Source organism: Rhipicephalus sanguineus, chromosome 1 (genome assembly GCF_013339695.2).
Source record: "Rhipicephalus sanguineus isolate Rsan-2018 chromosome 1, BIME_Rsan_1.4, whole genome shotgun sequence".
NCBI classification, from domain to species: domain Eukaryota; kingdom Metazoa; phylum Arthropoda; class Arachnida; order Ixodida; family Ixodidae; genus Rhipicephalus; species Rhipicephalus sanguineus.
Window position 1 is genome coordinate 82,767,111 of NC_051176.1, and position 19,854 is coordinate 82,786,964.

At 46.6% G+C, this 19,854-nt stretch overlaps 1 long non-coding RNA gene across 1 annotated transcript in view; it reads right to left on the minus strand.

Annotated features, from left to right (window-relative positions):
- LOC119386089 (uncharacterized) overlaps positions 1–16,503 on the minus strand; it is an 18,133-nt gene extending 1,630 nt beyond the window's left edge. The window contains exons 1-2 of the long non-coding RNA XR_005182218.2: positions 16,201–16,503; positions 3,601–3,784 (exon numbers count right to left, since the gene is read on the minus strand). This is a non-coding gene — a long non-coding RNA (uncharacterized LOC119386089). The remainder of the gene's footprint in view (positions 1–3,600; positions 3,785–16,200) is intronic.
- Between the last annotated feature and the right edge of the window lie 3,351 nt (positions 16,504–19,854).

Here is a 19,854-nt window from a genome sequence, read left to right on the forward strand (position 1 = left end):
GCAGAAAATTACTTAATCGGGAATGGCTAAGTGATCAGGTAAGGGAGCTTGAGATGTGCTTGAGCAACACATACTCCTCCTTCAGGAAATGGTTAATTCAGCAAACGCTCGTAATTGCCACGGGATCTTCCATTCTATGACTACCGGCAATTTGGGAACGGAAGTCATTAAACAGGAGGCCCTCGCTTACTTTGCGCCCACACCAAATATTTTCGTCCGTTACGTAGACGACTGCTTCAGCATTATAAAAGTGTAAGACGCAACATGTCTCCTGAATCTTCTCAACACCACAGAAACAGCCATGCAGTTCACTGCAGAATACCAGTTGGATAACATCCTTTCCATCCTCCACGTCTGCGTGAGTGAACAGGAACAGACTCTCGTTCGGCGCCCGGAAGGACTCATACCAGCTATTCATGCCATCAGGCTTGCCAGAAGCCTTCCGCTGTTTTATCTCTCGTTTTATCGAAAGCCGTCTCAAAGCAGGTCTTCTGCAGGGCGCGCCGGTGTTCCGTCCGTTTCAGGTGTGAGCTAAGCTCTAAACCGCATGTGTACATACGACATTCACAATCCACGCATGCCGTCCAAGAAACTGAAAAATCAGCTTGCTAACGTCGGGGATCCGATAAACAGCGAGAATTCCCCCTTGTCGACAAAGTACCATGTGCAGACTGCAGCTACATCGGCGAAACTGGCAAGTTCACGAGGATATTGAAGGAGCGTCGGAGAGAAATCTGCAACAAGAAAGCATCGAACGTCCTGGCTGAGCATGCAGACATTCACCGCATCTATTGGGATGACTCCAATACAATAGCTAAGGAGAAGGTTCTAGCAACTAGAATACTTCTAAAGTTTTGATTCAGTCGACGACACCGCCATCAGAAACAATGGAAATCTGCCCGCTAACGACACCAACTCGCTAAGTCATATTTTAGTATAAGAGACTTACGTCTTCTGCCTGCTTTAGCGTCAAGGAACCCGTACATGCCTGTAAACGTCCCTCGTGCATTTTTGCCTTGACTTGGTTAGTTACCGCAACTTCATCATAATGTTACCTGACCAATCGAACTTTCTTCGAACTCTTCACTACATATTCTACCTGTCAAGATTTCGCATATTAACAATGGATGGAAAAAGTCCATTAAGGTCCTTCCGAGCGCGCTCTATCAGATGTCGCAGATGTCGGGAAATAACACGGGGCTTCAACTGGACTCACCGGCGGAATGGATTGCATGTCAACGCAACAAGCAGTGTAATGCAGGATAAGATTGGCAATGCATGGTTTGGTATATTGGGCATTTTTAGGCCCACCCAAAAATGACTGGACGAATTTGAATGTTGATAACTCTAGTTGGAATCGGGTCATAATTGGCTTCGAGCCTGCCTACAATTCAGTGCGGACCTTGTCGACGCTACCTAATTGTCCTACTTCCACAATGGACGTGGCTAACGCCAACACTGACCTTGCACAATTGCAGCATTGAGTAGAACCATGTACGAAACTGACTACCCAATTCAAAGGTAGAGTTCACTCATGTTCAAAACAAACCTGGCCCACTCCAGACGTTTGAGGTATAGAATTGTTGGGGTTTTACGTCCCAAAGCCAGCATTTATAAAGGACGCCACAGTGGAGGGCTGCGAAAATTTCAACCTCCTGGAGTTGTTTACCATGCACCTAAATCTAAGAAAGGCGTTAAGAAAAACCGACATCGGCCGCGTTGACCAGACGAATGCAAATAAAAATTAGGGTCCCAGCAGGAATCGCACCCCCGAATTCTGCGTGGTAATCAGGTATTCTACCACAGAGCCACGCCAGATCTAGAAACTGCTTTGGAAAATGACCCTATGCAGGCGTTCTTGCATTAACTTTATTCTGATTCAGAGAACACGCAGGCGTAATGTCGGCGCAACGTCAATTGTGGTTGTAGTGCTGGTTATCTAATTTTGTAATGAAACAACAAACATTACATACGTACTCCTATGATACAGGCATCATGTCGGGTTAACGTCAGTTGAGGTTCCAGGGATGGCTTCGCTTTTATAGCAGCCTAATAACCATTACATTTGTATCCGATTCAGCAAGCTATATTCAATCGTTGCTCGACCACAGAGGAATACGCTAACGAAAGTTACGTATGGCACTGTAATGTGCGCTTCGTTTCGATAATACTGACGTCTGTGCTCTAACGTCAGTGCTGACGTTACGTCCGACTATAAGCTACCCTATGAACGCCAGTGCAGTCGACGTGCCTGGTAACCCCACGATATGTACACAACTACTACACTTACAACAACACGTCGGTCCACCTCGTAACACTTGGCTCAAGGCCAAAAAATGCAGCATAGACAACTACTCGCTGACTGCATCGCATGAGACCGATTCCCAGAAGGCATGGGATCTGCCGAATTTTTATTAACAATAAAGCTAAAGCAGTGTTTCTGCACCTCTAAACAACATTGCTGAAATCGTGCTACTTGAGCTAATCGTGCTAATTTGCACACAAGTAAAGCGGGTACAATTATTCAAGACAGTGGAAATGTACTTTGGAAACGCGTGGCACGTTCCTAATTAGCCACATCAATTACGTCGCCTCTGCCCACAAGTGGACAAAGGTGGAAAAGACGAAACTCATGTGCAAAAGCATTATACAAGTCCTCAGCCTACCCCAAAACACGAGTATCTCCCGTCTCGACCAACTATGCATGCACAACGACATCGACGAAGTCATCGAGGCCGAGACTACGGCCCAAGTGGTCCGCCTCTCCTCCTCCAAGGCAGACCGTCGACCCCAAGGCAGACCCCCACACCCCTACCTTGAAGCTCAGTAACCCTCTCGAGAGATGTCTGAGATACCTAAATGGTAACCCCATTCCCACGAAACGTCCACCAACAGCCCAACAAGGGCAGACGCCTGGCCCGGGCTCGCGCGATCCTCGACCGCACCGCCGCGAATCGCGACTACCGTACTCGTCGATGCGGCGCAATGCTCGCCCACCTTTGCACTCGCGGTAGTAGATGGCGACGGAGCCTTACGCTCAGCCGCCTCGGTTAGACTAGCAACGAGCGCCATAGCCGAGCAGGGCGCCATAGCTTTAGCGATGATCGATCCCTCGCACACCAGCGTCTTCACAGACTCCAGAGCCGCCATCCGGGCTTACGAAACCGCAGTATCGCGTGTGACAAACCCACATTTTACAAACACGCAAGCACATGGGCTGGCACTACCTCTCTTGGTTCCCTGCCCACATGAGCAAAGACGTCCACTCATGACCGAGCGCGAGACCTCACCAACCGCGACCATCAAACAGCCACCGAAAAGCTGGGCCCACACATAGTTTCTAACGCCTTACTCACCTTCCACGAAATCACCTCTCACTACCGTAACAACAGAAGCCATTACCCCCTAGCACACACAAAGCTTGAACGCGCGCAAGCGGCAGCCTTTCGCATGCTACAAACGAGATCGTATCCATCACGTTGCCGACTCGGCCATTACAACTCAGACATCACTCCACAACGCCCAGATTGCACAGAAATTTTATTGTTCACTCTCGCACATGCTATGGCAATGTCTAGCGTTATCTAGGGGACCTCTCACCAGTTAGTCCGATTGGGAAGAGGCACTCAGGAGCTCCGAGCTCGACCATCAACTCAAGGCAGTCCAGAGGGCCCAAGAACTGGTGCAACGCCACCACGTTCCCGCCCTGACTCGGGCGTCGCCTACGGTAGCGGCTGCTAGGGTGTCCCTCGTGGATGCCCCGGCGGCTTAAACTCCTCAGGACCTGTCAATAAAGTTCTTGTTGACTGACGAAATGACCACGCAAACCATACAATTATTTTGAACTCTGAAAATGCGTCATATTTATCGCAATCGTCCTAAATCTATCAGCATGTTTCTTTAAAGATACACTTTTTGCCAGCTTACAGGCTCGCACTATTACGAAAGCACGTCTTTTGTGCAATATGTAAAGTGCCAAACCTATTTCACTACATTGATGTTTTTGTAGAACACAATACTACTCAAGTTAGTCTAATGTGAACTTGTAGGCCATGACGGAACTACAAGCATGGCCTATATTATAACACTGAATAGCGACAAGCACCGGACTAAACGCTAACAAGACAAATACTACACGCATAGCCGAAGACTCAATTAGAGGGTCTAACTTTAGTTTGTAAAACAAGAGCTACAATTTTGTTACGAATGAAAGAAGGGGGAATTTTGCAGGGTTCGTTTTTCTTTGTTAGACACAACGTTGTGTCTAACAAAGAAAAACGAGCCCTTAAAAATTCCCCTTCTTTTAGAGGTGTGCGAATAGTGAATTTTTAAACCAAATCAAATACGAATCGAATAGTGATGACACCGAATCGAATACTCTTGGAATAGTTTTCGAATTGTAAGACAACCATTTTCAGAACAATCCTACACTCCACAACATTTTAATTTAAACAAATATTCAAAAACTTTCACCAAAGAACATTACGGGTACTTTTAACCGACCCAAACACCTCGTTTATGAATACTGAGGTAAGCTCGTATACAGCAGCGACCAGAGCCTTCGAAATATTTCGCAACTGTAGGTTTAAATGCAGCAGTGACTACCGTAATCATGGTGTTACTTAGTCGATTGCTTCTAAATAAAATTGAGACAAAAAACTAATAAATTTTTAACCGACCACGACGCATACAGCTAAATCTGTCATAAAACTGATAAATCTGACATTACAACATGAGCCTCTGCACCGAAAGCATCAGTTTTGAAAGCTGCATCTGCAAGAACAATTTACGCAAACAATTTACGCGTCTGTTGTCTACAGTGAAGCGGAACGCAGCCATAGTCCCCACCGTCAGTTATTACAAGACGAAGACAGGAACCGATTAATGCGATGCAGCATAGTAAAAATTGAGTAGGAGTGGAGTTTTAAGAAGAAAAACGCCTTCATCCAGTAATCATTTTAGCACAGGTAGTCTCGTAAAATGTTGGGCTGCGTGCATATTGGTAATTCAGTGATTAAAGACGAAAAATGACCTTCGGTTGTTCCAGAATTTTGTTCGGGTTCTCCCGTCGGTGCTGATTATTCGAAAACTATTCGAAAAAAATCGCGAAGCTTGCACTATGCCGCGCAAAGCTTGAAACAGCAATACTGGACATTTCTGAAGACTTGTGGGAAGACGTGAGGCGTTCGCTTTCCCACATATTTTATTGATGCTTGCTCTCCGATGGGCAACCACAGATGCTGTCTTCTTGCGGGCCTCCTCTTCCCTCGCGCTAGGCTCGAATGTGCGGAGCCGCTAAGGCGCAACTTCGTCGTTTTCTCCGAGACGCTGACGGCTCGCAATAGACTAATCTGGTTGCGTCAGGTTGTTGCTGGGCCTTAGCTAGGTGATGCAGGTTGTTTCAAGGTCGTTGCTAGGCTTCAGTTAGGCGATGCTGGGTTATTTCTACGCTGATTCTCAGCGCAGAGAGTTTCGAGTTAAACCACAGACGGTTACGGACGACATAGATGTCCGAACTCCAGAGACAGAAACTCGCGCCGAAACAAAGCGTTCGCCCCTTTCACATATCTTAGGGCACGTCATCGTTGGTGTAGGCTTTCCATCGCTTCGCGGTCTTCCCGCAGCCGCCGCTGCCTTTCCCGTTACCTAGTATTCTCTCGTTGTACGTACTCAGGATCTTCGGCTCGCCGGCGTCGCTTCGCAGCCATTTTTTGTTGGGCTAACTGTTGCCTTCATTTTTAGTGGACCAGTGGTGAGTAGTGGGATTTGCCCAATTTCTGCGGCACATACCCGTTCATGGTGACGATAGTTTTTTGGTTCGTCGGACAGGGAACGATTTGCTAACAGCTTCGCTGTTAGAACATGCGGTAGTTCGAATGTCTGCTATTCGATTCGAGTACGGAATCGAATAGAATGCTATTCGAAATTTTCGAATATTCGTACACCCCTACCTTCTTTCGTTCATTCGTAGCGGGGGTCTCGTTCTGGCATACTTGATGCCTGCAGGTAGTATACGAGTGATTACTGTCCATCTGCCAGCTCGTAAAAAGGTCACGCCCTACGTGACGTCAGCAGGCAAAAGATCTCATTCATGATTACACCAACATTTGTACATTAATTGTAATAACATACGAATTCCCATGTGCGTATACTGCTTACGTGTTTAATACGTACATGTATGTGTCGAAATGTTTGATGTAAAATGCACTGTAGTACTGTGTTGTATTTCGGAACATGTTAACCGCAGAGTGCCGTTTCATGCGTATTCAGGGTGTTTCAGAAAAAAGCACCAAGTATTAAAAATATTAAGCTTAGGTGCTACGCGTCTCCAATTAGCGCAGTATTCTTCTGAGCCATGTCCAGGAATTGGGGACATCGAAAACTAGCGCCACCTGTTGAGTTGGCGGCTGAGTGGCAGCGTCACTGAATGGGAAACGACTTTTAAACATTTACTGTAGTGCAACGCCTGGAGTAGCATGTTAGGCGAATAGCCAGGCAAACATCTCCAGCTTTTCATTAAAACATTTCTCTCTCTCTCTCTCTCAACATACGCTTAAATCACTTCGTCCATATAATCTGGGAGTCCATGTCACAGTGCGAGAACACTTTAATGTGCTATGTGAAACTCCATGGGAGAGAATTTAAAGATTTATATAAAAACAGTGCGTCCTCATCTGCTTAAAACACTGAAGTGACGCAATCTCGATTATTCAATCTTCGAACCTGTGAAGTTTAGAAGTTTTATGAAAAGGTGCACTGCAGCGAAACCACTTTATAGGGGTGCTTGCGCTTCATAGTGTTTTCGGTGGCCCCAAAACACGTGAAAATGCCAGTGTTTTTATACAAGTTTGTTTTTCTTGAAGCTGCTCAAGATAGAGGATACGAATACTGTGGAGGTCTTCAGTTGATATTTAGCAATGAGAAATCGTAGGTTAATTAGAGCAGATCAAAAACGAGAATAGCTCCTCGTAATTCAAAGCAAGTAAGAATTATCAAGAGACATTGATACGCATGCGAATCTTCCTCTATGTAGTATATGTAATCAAAGGTAGTAATGAATTTAACAATTTCTTTAAAACTTATTGGTGAAAGCGGTCTGTATAGAAGGACATGTATAATACATATATTTACAGATAGTACTGCAATGTACACCATTGATACTAGATGGCTATCGCATGTAACTAGCAGTAGTTACTGTTATAGCTAATTTCCAATCAAAGGTATAAAAGATATGGTAATCGTACTCTGGAATTATTAATACTTATACTTAGTGTTAAATAGGAAAGGGGTAATTAAGACGAATCAACTAATCGGATGATCACATGGAGTGGAGACGAAGAGGATGAAAGATTAGGGGTCTTTTAGCTTATTTAGATATAAGAATCTTACGTTGCTAATTCGTAATTGGGGGTCTTTTAGCTTTATTATGGATAATTAACAATTTGGCAATGACCCGCAAGAAGTCACAATGACTGATGATTACTCAGCAACATTATGCACATTTGCACCCTGACGATATAAGTCATCACATGTAATATTGAAATGGCCAATTTAAGCTCACAATAGAAGGCTTTCAGTATAGAAGCATACGTACATGAAATATATACGGTATTCAATGTATGAAATTGCGATCAGATATACATAGTAACAGGCAATTATCTTTAGTGGTAGTGATCGATGATTGGTAGTCAGGGATGATTTTTGGGGAAAATCTATGGAACCGAGTGATTAAAGGTGTCAAATAAAATTTTATGCAAGAAAAACATATTTAGTGATCGTTGTAGGAAATTATCAAGTATGGGTAGATGATCAAAGAGTTAACATGACGATATTGTAATGCATCAAACGAAAGCATAGAGGGAGAGGCTGAATACATTTAGATTGTTTTGCTAACTGGCAATGAGGGGCTCTGCAGCACAATTAAAATATTTATTCTTATAGCAGAGCTGTAATGCCCACCCTTTGTCAGACTAGCGATGTCGACAAACAGTCATCATCATGCCGGCGCGCTAAGCATAGCTGTGCCTAGCTAAGCCAAGTGAATCGTAGCCAACCCTAATTAAGCCTAGTTGAGCAGGGCAAAACCTAATTAGCTAGGCGTAATTAAGTCAAAGGCTAATTACCCATAATAAAGGACACTGAAGCACTTTTGCAAAAAAAAACGAGGTTGTCGTGTCATGTTGATTTTCGAGTTTGCCGCACGAAATTACTTAAGTCGAAAATTTGCATAGAACAACGCAATTTATTTTGCCGAAAACGAGCAACAGGCGCCTCGGGCGGCATTGCGAGTCTCGCCGCCGCCTGTGATTGGTCGGAGCTCCGTGACATCATCGACGGTATCGTGAAGACAGCTGACAGCGCATTCCAGCAGACGATGCCGTGTTTTTCTTTTCTTTCTTTGTTGAAATCGGCGTGTAGTTGCTGTTATGGCGAAGTCTGGCAGTCGTAACGAGTTCACTGTATATCCGTACATGTTCGAGCCGGTCGCCACTGTAAGAGCGACGAGCGAAGATGCTGCCAGCGCCGATGATGCGGCAAAAGAAAGCGTGTCCCAACCGGTAACCTTCACACACGTCGGAAACATGGACTGGTACGTGCAAGATGCACGTTAGTGCTTAATTTCACTGCAGTAAACTGATAGAAATGATACGGTCAGCCGTGTATATTAAATCCGATAAGGAACAGCAGCATTGGCACTAGCTTTTAGCCGCGTATTGGCAGGGTCCGCGCTGCGCGCGCACATCGTGCGACAACATCAGCTGTTCATGAATTTCACTGCTCAAAGTGCAGCGTTGTTGACGCCATCAGTATCACACTTCGCAGCGGGCAAGAAGCATGTTATGAATCAGTGTGCTATCGCGAGAGAAAAAAAAGCACACGAGAGCCGCTCTTTGCCGCAGTGGTGACATGTGCTCCGAACTGTGCTGCAATCTTGCTGCACCCCCCCCCCCCCCCACACTGGCTTCAACTGCGCTGCAGCCAGGGTGGGGGGGGGGGGGTGCACACCGAGCCCGTGCCCCCCCCCTCCGAATATTTTTTTTTTTGCCACAGCATATAGAGCACAAAATGACACTCGACCACATCTTCCTGCCCGGCCTCCCACTTCAGATCAAGGAGTTGCGCCCCCCCCCCCCCTGAAAAAAAATTTCTGCCTACGCCCCTTGCGCATGGATAGTTTGGCTCATATATTGAAATTCTGTTTACAATGTCATCGCTTTTTCGGAATTCTGGCCAGTACTGCAATGGTGGTGTTTTGAAATGCAAACGGTATATTTGCTGCGTCATAAGTATGCGACTGTCGTGTACAGTACCCGATTTCGAGATCTCATCGTAAGCCATATCGAAGCGTTTAACACGGAAGCACCTTACGTCCTGGGCGAGGGCCCCCTCAGGTGCGGGAACACAGAAGGAACCGCGTCGCTGTTCACTCACAGACTTGATCGTCAATCCCAGCGACTGCATCAGAGACGGGCTTCGTACGTAGTCGCTGTCATGGAAGTGCTTAGAGCACAGCACACTTGCTCTCGTAGGTTTGAAGTCTTTTCTTTTAACTCCAGTGACCCATTTTGCAGCCATCTTCTGATACCGGGAAAACTTATGAAAATCGACCTCATCGCGACCGAAAGTGTTGCAGCAGCCATATGCCGCGCAGTACTGCGGCATCGCGAGTCCGCTTCAACCCCCGACAAACACAACTAGTGAATGCCGGACAGCAAAAATCTCTAATTGAAACAAGAGAACGGTGCAGCGGCAAGAAATCCCTGCGATTTGGCACAACTGATGCTTCGCTAGGCAGCAGGTCGCAGCAGGAACAAGGAACAAACCGAAGCAAACAGGCGCAACGGCCCTGCTCGTTCCTGTCGATGACGTCACCTCTCCACGTTTCTCTCTGCCGTCCTCCTCCCCTGCGATCCGCGCGCGCAGGGGGGCGTTCCCTCGGCCAAAGTTTGCTCGCTTATAGCGCCGTTGTTTAGTCGAAAATCGGGAAAAAACCTTCGCAGGCATGTTCTAAGAGGTCGCGAATTCAAAACTGCTTCAGTGTCCCTTTAAGCCGAGTTGAGATTCTGGTGTGCGTAGCCATGCCGTGCTCGGCAAGATGTGCCGAGCAAAGCCTAATTAAGACTAAATAGTAGTGCGTCAAATTAGCTTTAATTATGATAATTAGCGCATTAGGCTTAGATTGACTTCGAATGCAAGCTAGTCGAGGCAGAGCCTCGAGTGTTCGAGTTAGGCTAATTAAGCTAATTAAGTTATCATTTAGCCAATTCAGTTATAATTAAGGCTTGTCTGACTTGGGATGCAAGCTGACCGAGACCAAGTCTCCAATGTGCCACTTAGACCTTTTAAAGCTATTGCATGTCAGTGGGCTAGTTGGTTTCGTAGCATTGTAACGAAAAATAAAGCGCGTGGATGCAGGAACGGAAGGGGCACCTACACGAGCGCTGTGTGTGTGCCCCCTTCCGTCCCTGTCTTCTCGCGCTGTTTTTCCGTTACAATGCTATTAAGCTAATTATTCTGATTGCCAAGCGATACCCAATCGCACCCGATCAACAACTATAGTCTACACTCGTGATTTAGAATGTGATCCCGTGAACACTTCGTGCATCGGCGTGTGAATGCACATGTCGACACTTGGATAATCAAGCCAGGACCAGCCAAGTGTCGACCAGCTCCCCTCTAGCCATGCTTTGCGCGACTCAGTGCAAGCTGCGCGAATTTTTAAAATTAGGTTAACCAAGCAAAATTCACAGTAAGAATGACTGATGTTGATCTACATTCACACCTTCGCATGCAGTGCATTACTAATGAATGGAGACAACGAATTCAACATATTTTAAATGTAGGGGTGCAAGCTGTCAGTGTAGGACATAATCAAGACAGATAGATAGTACCTCAATCTATGCAGTTATAGCACGATGCCGGGAAATGATAGAATATCGTTAATTATAAGCAGCGATAAATAATTAATTCGCAATCAATGATAATTATACCTTTAATATAGATGCCATTTATCACTCACATGTGTCACAAGAAACATTTACGAGAGATCACGATTTAAAGGAGTACAGCGTTGAAAACAGCGCGAAAACTGGACAAAGGCTAAGGAAAAAACGACCAAGCGCTGGCACATTGATGTATTATGCAAAGCACTGGGTGCGAAAAAGCCTGATGTAAGAAACAAATCGCAGAAGGCTGTGTTGAAGGGCCAGTTGCTACATGTTACTGCGTTGAGAACAGCGCGAAAACGGCACGTAAGCTAAGAAAACAAAGGAACAGCGCCTTGTGTTGTTTGTTCCTTACCCTTCGTCCCGTTTTCGCGCTGTTTTCAACGCAGTAACAGGCACCAACTGGCCCTTCAAGACACCCTTCCGCAATTTAAAGAAATAATTGCGCTGATAGTTATAGGCAAATAATAATTAAGCAGAGATATATAATAAAAATTAATTGAAGGATATGTTGCAAAGCGTCAGATGATATCCTAAAGAGAGGGTGAATGCATTGGGAGATTCTTGCTAATAAACCCTTTCAAGCAATCCCAGAACGCCCCGCGGGAGCGCGAGGCACTATGGGAAAAGTGTGTACATCGATCGAGCCAGCCGTTCGGTCGCCCGCTGCTCGTTGGCGCCGTGGGAGCACGAGACGAAAAACAAAAAAAACACGTCGCCGCTTGAATATTCTTACATCGTAAAACACTGCACATATCCAAACGCATCTGCATGCATCTCTACGCATGAAATGTGAAAGGAATAACGCAGTCAGTGTAGGTATTGCCGAGCGTATTATTAATATCGACGTAGCACTGAAAACGGCATGTGCGTTATTGCGTGCCGAGCCGTCAAGACGTTCTGTGTCATCAATATGAGCCGAACACCGAATTAATGTTTAGTGTACGAATACTGTAATGTGAATGTAAAGTGACGTACTGTATTGCCACACACACCTTTCCGCTTGAAGCATTTGGTGTCATGAACACTTTAGTCGCTATAGCCTATTCAAAAGGTAGTGACACTCTCGCGTTAATTATGAAGCGTGTGTAGGGGGTTGTTTTTCACGTATTATTTCTGTTGTCCCCTAGTGTCCTACAACTTCACCATTGTAAACTACGTTTATAATCTACTCACACACACTTCAAAGGGTTCATTTTACTGACCAGAGGCGCGAGTGGAAAGGGATGAGGGGAGGGCGGTTTGACATATTTCGTGGGACCACATTATCTCTTTCGTCATTAACCACTGGAGCAAGTCGCAGTGGAAATTATGCGCTAATTCTGTAATGGGTTTAAACACCAATATTTTCGGGGTTCTTGAACGTGGGTGAGTCACCTAGATCTATATTTCATGAGCGGATGTTTTTGCATTTTTTGCATCAGGTACCCGTGAGATAAAGATCTGGAATACGGCCGCCATGACAGGGGATCGATCTGCTGGGACCCGCGGTTTCGCTTTTGCACCTCGTCTACCCTTGCTTAGCAGCGCCACACTATCTGCCAATCGCTCGCACGGCGAGTATGTGCCGAGTCGTACAACCGAGCGAAGAAAAGATGCAAAGAAAAAGGATAACGATAATAATGAAAAGATCTCGGCCGGCGCTGGAATAAAAAAACTTCGGAGCAACACAGTAACAGAATTGTAGTAGGCCCTTTAGCTCACGTGGAGGCGAAAATAGGCCCGTGTAGATTTAGAGACCACAGTAGCCTATGCTCTGGAGAGACATTCATTAATTAAACTAATTTAACGTTATTGTTTGAGTCAGCGCGTATTGCATTGTTCGTCCCACCCTCACCCTGAAGCATTTTCCACCTCACCCGTTGTTGCACAGCCTGCGGTATCGGCCCACTCGAGTTTTGCTACCAATGGTATTCGCGCCGCCGAACGCCGGATTTTTTGAAAATCACGAGCCATACAACGCTCTCTCCTTAATGAATGATAGTTACTTAGCACCCTCTGACGGTGCGATGTGTTTATTGACATTACTATATATAACCTTCATAGTATAATTGAGACGATGGCAATGAGTGATATGGTAGCCGAGGAAACCGAAGAATTTCATCATCTAAGATTTCTGACAAATAGCGAGCAAAGCAAGCAAAACTAGGTCGTTAATGATGAAGCGTGTAGATTAGTAGGTGAACATCGTGTCATCGTGTCCCAAGCATGAAAATAATAAAAAGTAGTCCGCGCATCTCAGACGGGGCCACACTTCCTGCGAGACGCGAGTCGCGCACTGCAGCACACTGCTTTCAGCGTCATTGATTACAGCACGAACTTCAGTTAACCTCGCACTGCGAGACGCTCAATGTGGTCACTCTAAAGGCGCCGCGAAGAAAAACAGAAAGAAGGTGGGGCTCGTCACGTAAGCAAAACAGGGTACATTGCCTACGATAGCAAGGGAAGGCAGGGCAAGAACTCCGCTTGCAGGCCATCACCTTGGCAAAGGTAAGGGCAGCATTATTAATACTATCTAGGGTTTTACGTCCCAAAACTCCGATATGATTATGAGAGACGCCGTAGTGGAGGGCTCCGGAAATTTCGATCATCTGGTGTTCTTTAGCGTGCACTGATATCGCACAGTATACGGGCCTCTAGCATTCCGCATCCATCGAAATGCGACGGCCACGGCCGGGATCGAGCCCGCGACCTTCGGGTCAGCGGCCGAGCACCATAATCACTGCTCCACCGCGGCGGACAAGGCCTGCGTTGACAGCAATGTTTATCTTCTGGCGGCATGGTAACAGGCCAGTTCAATGCCTTCCAACTCTTACACTAGTGCACATCGAACTTATTGTAAAAAAAAAAAAAAACATTTGTGAAAGGTTGCTAAGCTTGCCCCAAACATCGCCTGGTGAGGTGCTATACGTTGTCTTACGGTAAACAAACACACGACCCAGCGAATAAAAATAGAACGGCTTTCCGAGAACCTTCCAGGTGTCCTTGCTCACATAAATGAAATCTTGCAGCTCGTAATCAATATATTAAACGGGTCCTGACGAGGGGTATTTTAGCGAACTTTACCACGTAAAAATAGAACGCGCTATTCTGTCCGGAATAAAGCTGGCCGCAAGAGCGGGGTTCCAAGCCGCGACCTCCAATTGTTTCTGCAGACCAGCATAGGCAGTCAAACAAGAAGGCGGGTTTCTCCATATCTTATAGGAATCTAATCTGTCTCATTACTCCTTCACCAACACTTAACAGAGAGGAAAACGCGGCCTGTGTAGCATGTCATGCGTATAATGAAGTCAGTGCTTTCCGACGTCTTTAGCTATGTTATTTAGAAACAAAAAGCACGCTGTTGAAACTAAAGCGACTTTATTAAAACCATTCTTTTAAGAAGATCATCCACACTATCTGCTTGCAAAGGTATTTTCCCTTTCTTTCTGCTTTTTATTGAGCTTTAAGAAAAATGTCTAACACGGCCAGGCGTCTTCACGTAATAGTGCGAAATATCGATTTTATAAATTGACGCCAACAGAAATTAGGGACGTAAAGACTCTGCAGATTCGGAAACCCGCGATCGTCGTCACCACCTCCCAAGCTTGCATTATTTTCTGGAAGTTGGCTTTTTCACATTTACAAAAACAGCAGCGCTAAAGGACGTTCTTGCTTTCTTTTAAGAAACCCGTTGGAGCCAATATCATCGGACGAAATATTTTGAAGAGGCAGGGGATGAGAGGAAGGGCAGCGCTCTCTTTCGAGAGTTCGTCGTCACCAAGCACAGCCAAGCGACTTGTATACGTGTGCACCCTTTCATTGCAACAGAACTGCTGATTCACAGTCGAGCAGCCCAACCGGCCGCTCGTTGCATGCGTTGCGGTTATCTGTCGGCGACTGAGGTTCGCGCTCGCTGGTTGTAGCGGATGTCGTCGTCGTGCTTTTTTTTATGCATTGTGGTGTTCTCAATTCGTGCGATTACGGCAAGCGTCATCGCGCGAATTTTGAACGTTGAAGGTCCGTACGCCACGTGGTGTGAAAAACGGTAAACTAGAAGCGATATCCGGAATTTTTCAAATCCGCCAAGCTCGGTAATTAACAAAGATTGTTTAATGAACTTTTTAAATAGTAGCTCTAAAGAAAAATTTTCAATACAAGAGTTGTAGCGCTTGTTTAATCTATGCCAACTCCCCTGCTTAATTTTTTTCTGGATTTTCTTTAAAGCGCGCGAGTGTTAAAAATACCACGTAACTGCAGCCTAACGCGCGGCGCTTTTAGTGCCCTCAAATGCAAGTTGAACGAATTATCAAAGGCTGCTCCGCGCACGAAGCTCGATGGAGCAGGCTACCGGTGACTGCGATGGACGCTAAATGATGATAGGGGCGTACCGCCTAAAGAAAGAAAATCACACGATCTCCCGCTAAAGGGGACCATAAGGCGATGCAAAGCAGCGTTTCAGCATGTCGAGGGGGAGTGGAGAGGGGAAGGGGGAGTGGAGAGGAGGTGTGTGGAGAATGTGTAGGAGGTGTGTGGAGCGCTCGCATCTAAAGAGTCCGAAAGAGCGTGTGAGTGAATCCCTCGCCTTTCGCGCTGCCACCCTCGCCCCTTCCAATGTGTGTGAACAAAGGCTCGATCTGCATGGTAGCATGGTAAAACAGAAACACAGCGCTAAACACAACCAGAAGCCGTGTTTGTGCCTCTGTTTGTCCTCCTGTCCCGTGTTTAGCGCTGTTTTCGTTCTTCGTCTGCTGCTTTGGTTTAAAAGAAAAGAAAAAATGCCTTCTGCATGTGCTGCCTACACTGTTTCATTCTTTTTGTATTCGTTGAATTTCTATTGGGCTCATTTCAAATTAACGTCCATCGCAGTCACCGATAACCTGTTCCATCGATCTGCGTGCGCGAAGCAGCCTTTGATAATTCGCTTAACTTACTGTCACGATGTGTAGGACGCCCGGGTTTTTCTTGAGCACGCGCAATGAACACACGAAGGCGACAAGGTGTGACATAAACACACACTTCATTACACTCAACAAGACAATTACACACACAGAAGAATAGGAATAACTAGAAATAACGCGGCCTCCAAACCAAGCAATTAACAAGTCATATCACGACCAAGTTCTAATCGCGTCCCTCCTCACATCTCGCCCGCTACCGCCGGTCGCTTACCAGGAAGATCGTTCGCGATGTCACCCGACCGTCGCTCACCGCGTCCGTCGATACCGAAGTCTCCGTTGATGTAGAAGTGCTCTCCGCAACCACTGTGACGTACTCGTGCGTTGTTAGTCTTCTGCAGAATGGGATTGGTGCCGGCAGGCACTCCTGGCACGTCCCAGCTCACCCTGGCCCGGGCACCGTTGGCGTGGCTGACGGGTGGCCGCAAGCCCGGGCTCGTTCAAGGTCGGCGGCGTAAGCGCTGACCTGTCTCACTGCACAGCCGGCCAGCTGGACGACCAGATCGTGAAGACCGCTGCTCGCCGAGGCAAATACTCCGGCAGGCTCCACGCTCCACAAGACTGGGGCAGAACCCAGACTGCGCGGACCATCGGCTATCTTCACCGTCGCCTTCACCGCCGTTCTCCTCTGCGCGCGCGTCCTCCAAGATGGCGTCCCTCGCGCGCACCTGTCGCTTCTTTTTCCTTTTCCATTTGTCTTTATTCGTATTCCATTCATTTCTTCTCTGGCCTTTTTCGACGTCTGTTGTCATCCCTGACACATTTGAAGGCACAAAGCTCCGCGCGTTTGGCGGCAGTCACGTGGTATTTTTTTTTAAGTTTGCGCGTTTTAAAGAAAGGCCGGAAAAAATTAAGCAGGGGAGTTATCTTAACATAGATGGAAAAATTCGATGTTCCTGAACAAGCGCTACAACTTCTGGATTGAAAACGTTTCTCTAGAGTTACTATTTAAAAAGTTCATTAAGCAATCTTTGTTAATTGCCGAGCTTGGCGGATCGGAAAAAATGTTCCGACGTGCTCTATATGGCTCAGAACAATACTGCGCTAATTGGAGACGCGTAGCGCCTATGCTTAATTTTTTAATACTTCGTGCTTTTTAGCTGAAACACCCTGTATAGCATGGCCTTTGAGGCTGGTCGTGCAGCTATTTGCTTGGTTTCGCGCAACACGTATTGTATCTGCGAAGCAAGTGATTGGGTTTGTTGCTCCCTACGTCACTTGTTTCTGAAACTATGGGAGCGATTATGCAGTACTACACGCGATAGCACTTTGATGCGGCTTTGGTCAGCTTTGTAGTTATTTTTTTTATAAATTTATATATTAAAAAATATGGGAAGGTAGGCTACGTTAGAGACGGCTATCCCATCATCATGATAGTAGTATTGGAGAAATACACAAAGACAAGAAAATTAGGAAGAATAAAAGAATAAGAAAATAATAAATAATCAGAGGCACTTTGTACATATACAATATGTGGCGTATAAAGCATCAGCAGATTCTAAGGGCATAGTCAGTACATATAGCGGATATAGTCCGTTGAAACCAATCGTATGGTCAATGAATTAGTCAACCGGTCTTTTCGTTAATCACTTCCCTTGATTTTTTCTTTTTTTGTGTGTGTGGAAAACGTACAAATGTCCTGTGCAAGTGACAGGTGCGGGAAAAGGTCAGACAGGCCGTGGATGTGATTTTACCAAGCTTTCTGAATAGGTTCGACTAGCATCGCGCGGCGTTCTTCGCGATAACTTACCTATACCACATTTTGAGCCCATTTCGCTAATGCAGACTATTTTTTTAATAATCGTTAGAAAGAAAAAAAAAGAGATGCATCCTAAGTGCATCAGAAGGCTAACTGCAATGAAATTTAATTTTGTCTAAGTTAGTTACATGGGAGCAGTATTAGCCCCCACCACATCTCTGACTGCCGTCCCATCGCGTATGACGACAGCAGAGAGTCGTCAGCCGCGCTGCACGTGTGTTTGCTACATGAAGGATGCTCAACGCTACCGGCCAATCTGCGCCGCTTTTGAAGCAACACTTTTGCATGTTTTGTTGAAAAGTGTGGGCGAGGTCATCCACAAAAATGTTACCAGCAAAACGGAATCGCAGTCGGCAGCACAATAAGGGTGGATTACTCCTGGTGCTCGCTATCGGTGGGTATATGTGCGTATGCGGTCTTACGGTTTTCGGTCACGACGATGTCGTGGCCGTGACGGCCTGCATGAAATGCCCCCCCCCCCCCCGCCTTTTTTTTTTTTGTTGGCGATTAGCTTGAGCAATCTGCCTTCTGCCACCATGTCTTGCGCAATAGTTCGTACAAAGTTTTCGCTCAACGCGCGGCGCGCATCCGGCACCCCGCTACGTTGGCCACAGAGCTCTCAACTTCGCTGCAGCCGTGAGCTACAAAATGGTTATCGCTAATCGCACTTATGCAATTAAAAAAAAAAACAAGAAAGCGGCTGCATCGCGTTAATGGATGTACTGCTTTAGCGGGATGGGTTCAATTGGTTGAAGAGGTGAGCGAGCTTTAAAATTGCAAAGATGCAAGCTGAACGACCCGCCGTGGTAGCTTAGCGCGTAAGCTGTCGCGCTGCTAAGCCCGAAGGCGCAGGTTTTGTTTCCGGGCGATGGCGGCCAGATTTCGATGGAGGCGAAATGCGCAGAACACCCGTGTTCTCAGAACTGGATGCAATTTCATAGTAATAATATCTGGGGTTTTACGTCCCAAAAACACGATATCATTATGAGAGACGCCGTAGTGGAGGGCTCCGGAAGTTTGGACCATCTGGCGTTCCTTAGCGTGTATCCACACGACGGACTTATCCGCAGAAATCTCGTCCGCGGACGATCGTTCCGCCGCCCGTCCGGCTGCAAAGCCGACATCCAGACGACGGACGAAGCGAGTAGACGGACGCGCCGCAGCAAAAAAAACATGGCGGCACTGTCTGAAGCGAGAGCTGCCCGCTTCGAATCTTTAAGCTCTTCGTCGCGCATTGCGTGGGCTGTTAGTCCCAAACTGACGATTGTGTCGGCTTTAGGTTTGTGTCCTCAAGCTTTGCCGGCAACGTATTCATGACAATTCGGTACTGTTTCCAAGCGCCCTACTCGTTTTCTGAGAGCTGTAGGCTTAGCGAGTACCTCTATAGGCCTAGACAGCTGGTATGGTGGCGCTGCGGCGCTAGGACAGTCAGCGCCGCGAGTAGCGGCCGCGTGCGTGATCCCGTCGCGGCATGCTGCGAACGCCGCTCTGTGGGAGCAGAGCAATGGCATTGCGGAACGAGCAGCGCGCGTGATTGTGTATATTCCGCGGAACTGAAACGTAGAAAGTTATTTAAAATAAAAGCAGTCTTCTTCACGGCAGTGATCTTTACGCCGCTAACCATGTTTGCGGCGTCAGGGAGCAAACTGTGTCAGCAAAGGGGCCCTTCGGAGTCAGTTGCAAGTGTGTGAAGAGCGTCGACTAGGACGTCCGCCTTCAGGTTATCAAAGTTTTGTCAAGGTCTTCTAATATTTACATTAAATTAAAGGCATTGTGACGAAGATGCGCCTCCATCTAGCAACATCGCCAACGCTCGGCACGCTCGGCTCGTGCTTTTTCTTCCCTCATCCATTATGCGAAGAGCGACCTTTTACTTTTCCATCCATTCTCGCTATTCAGCAGGGCTTCTCGCTATTAATCAGTCTGCGTATGTTAGTTTGTGTTCGGGCTACTCGTTCCCTTCGGACTTTTCGATGATTTCTGCACATTTTCCCAGTGAATTAAGATGCTGTCTATAGACCCAAATTGCACATTGTGGGAGCAAGGTACAGATGCAAGGGTGAACGCTGAAGATGGTGTAAGCTCGTCGCCGCCTTGTACATGTTTGTCAACAAGTGCAAGCACACATCCTGCACTTTCCTGTCATGCGCGTGGCTCTGGCCATCGCCGTGTCCCCTTCTAGATACGAGGATGTAACGCTTCGTCGCAGGGT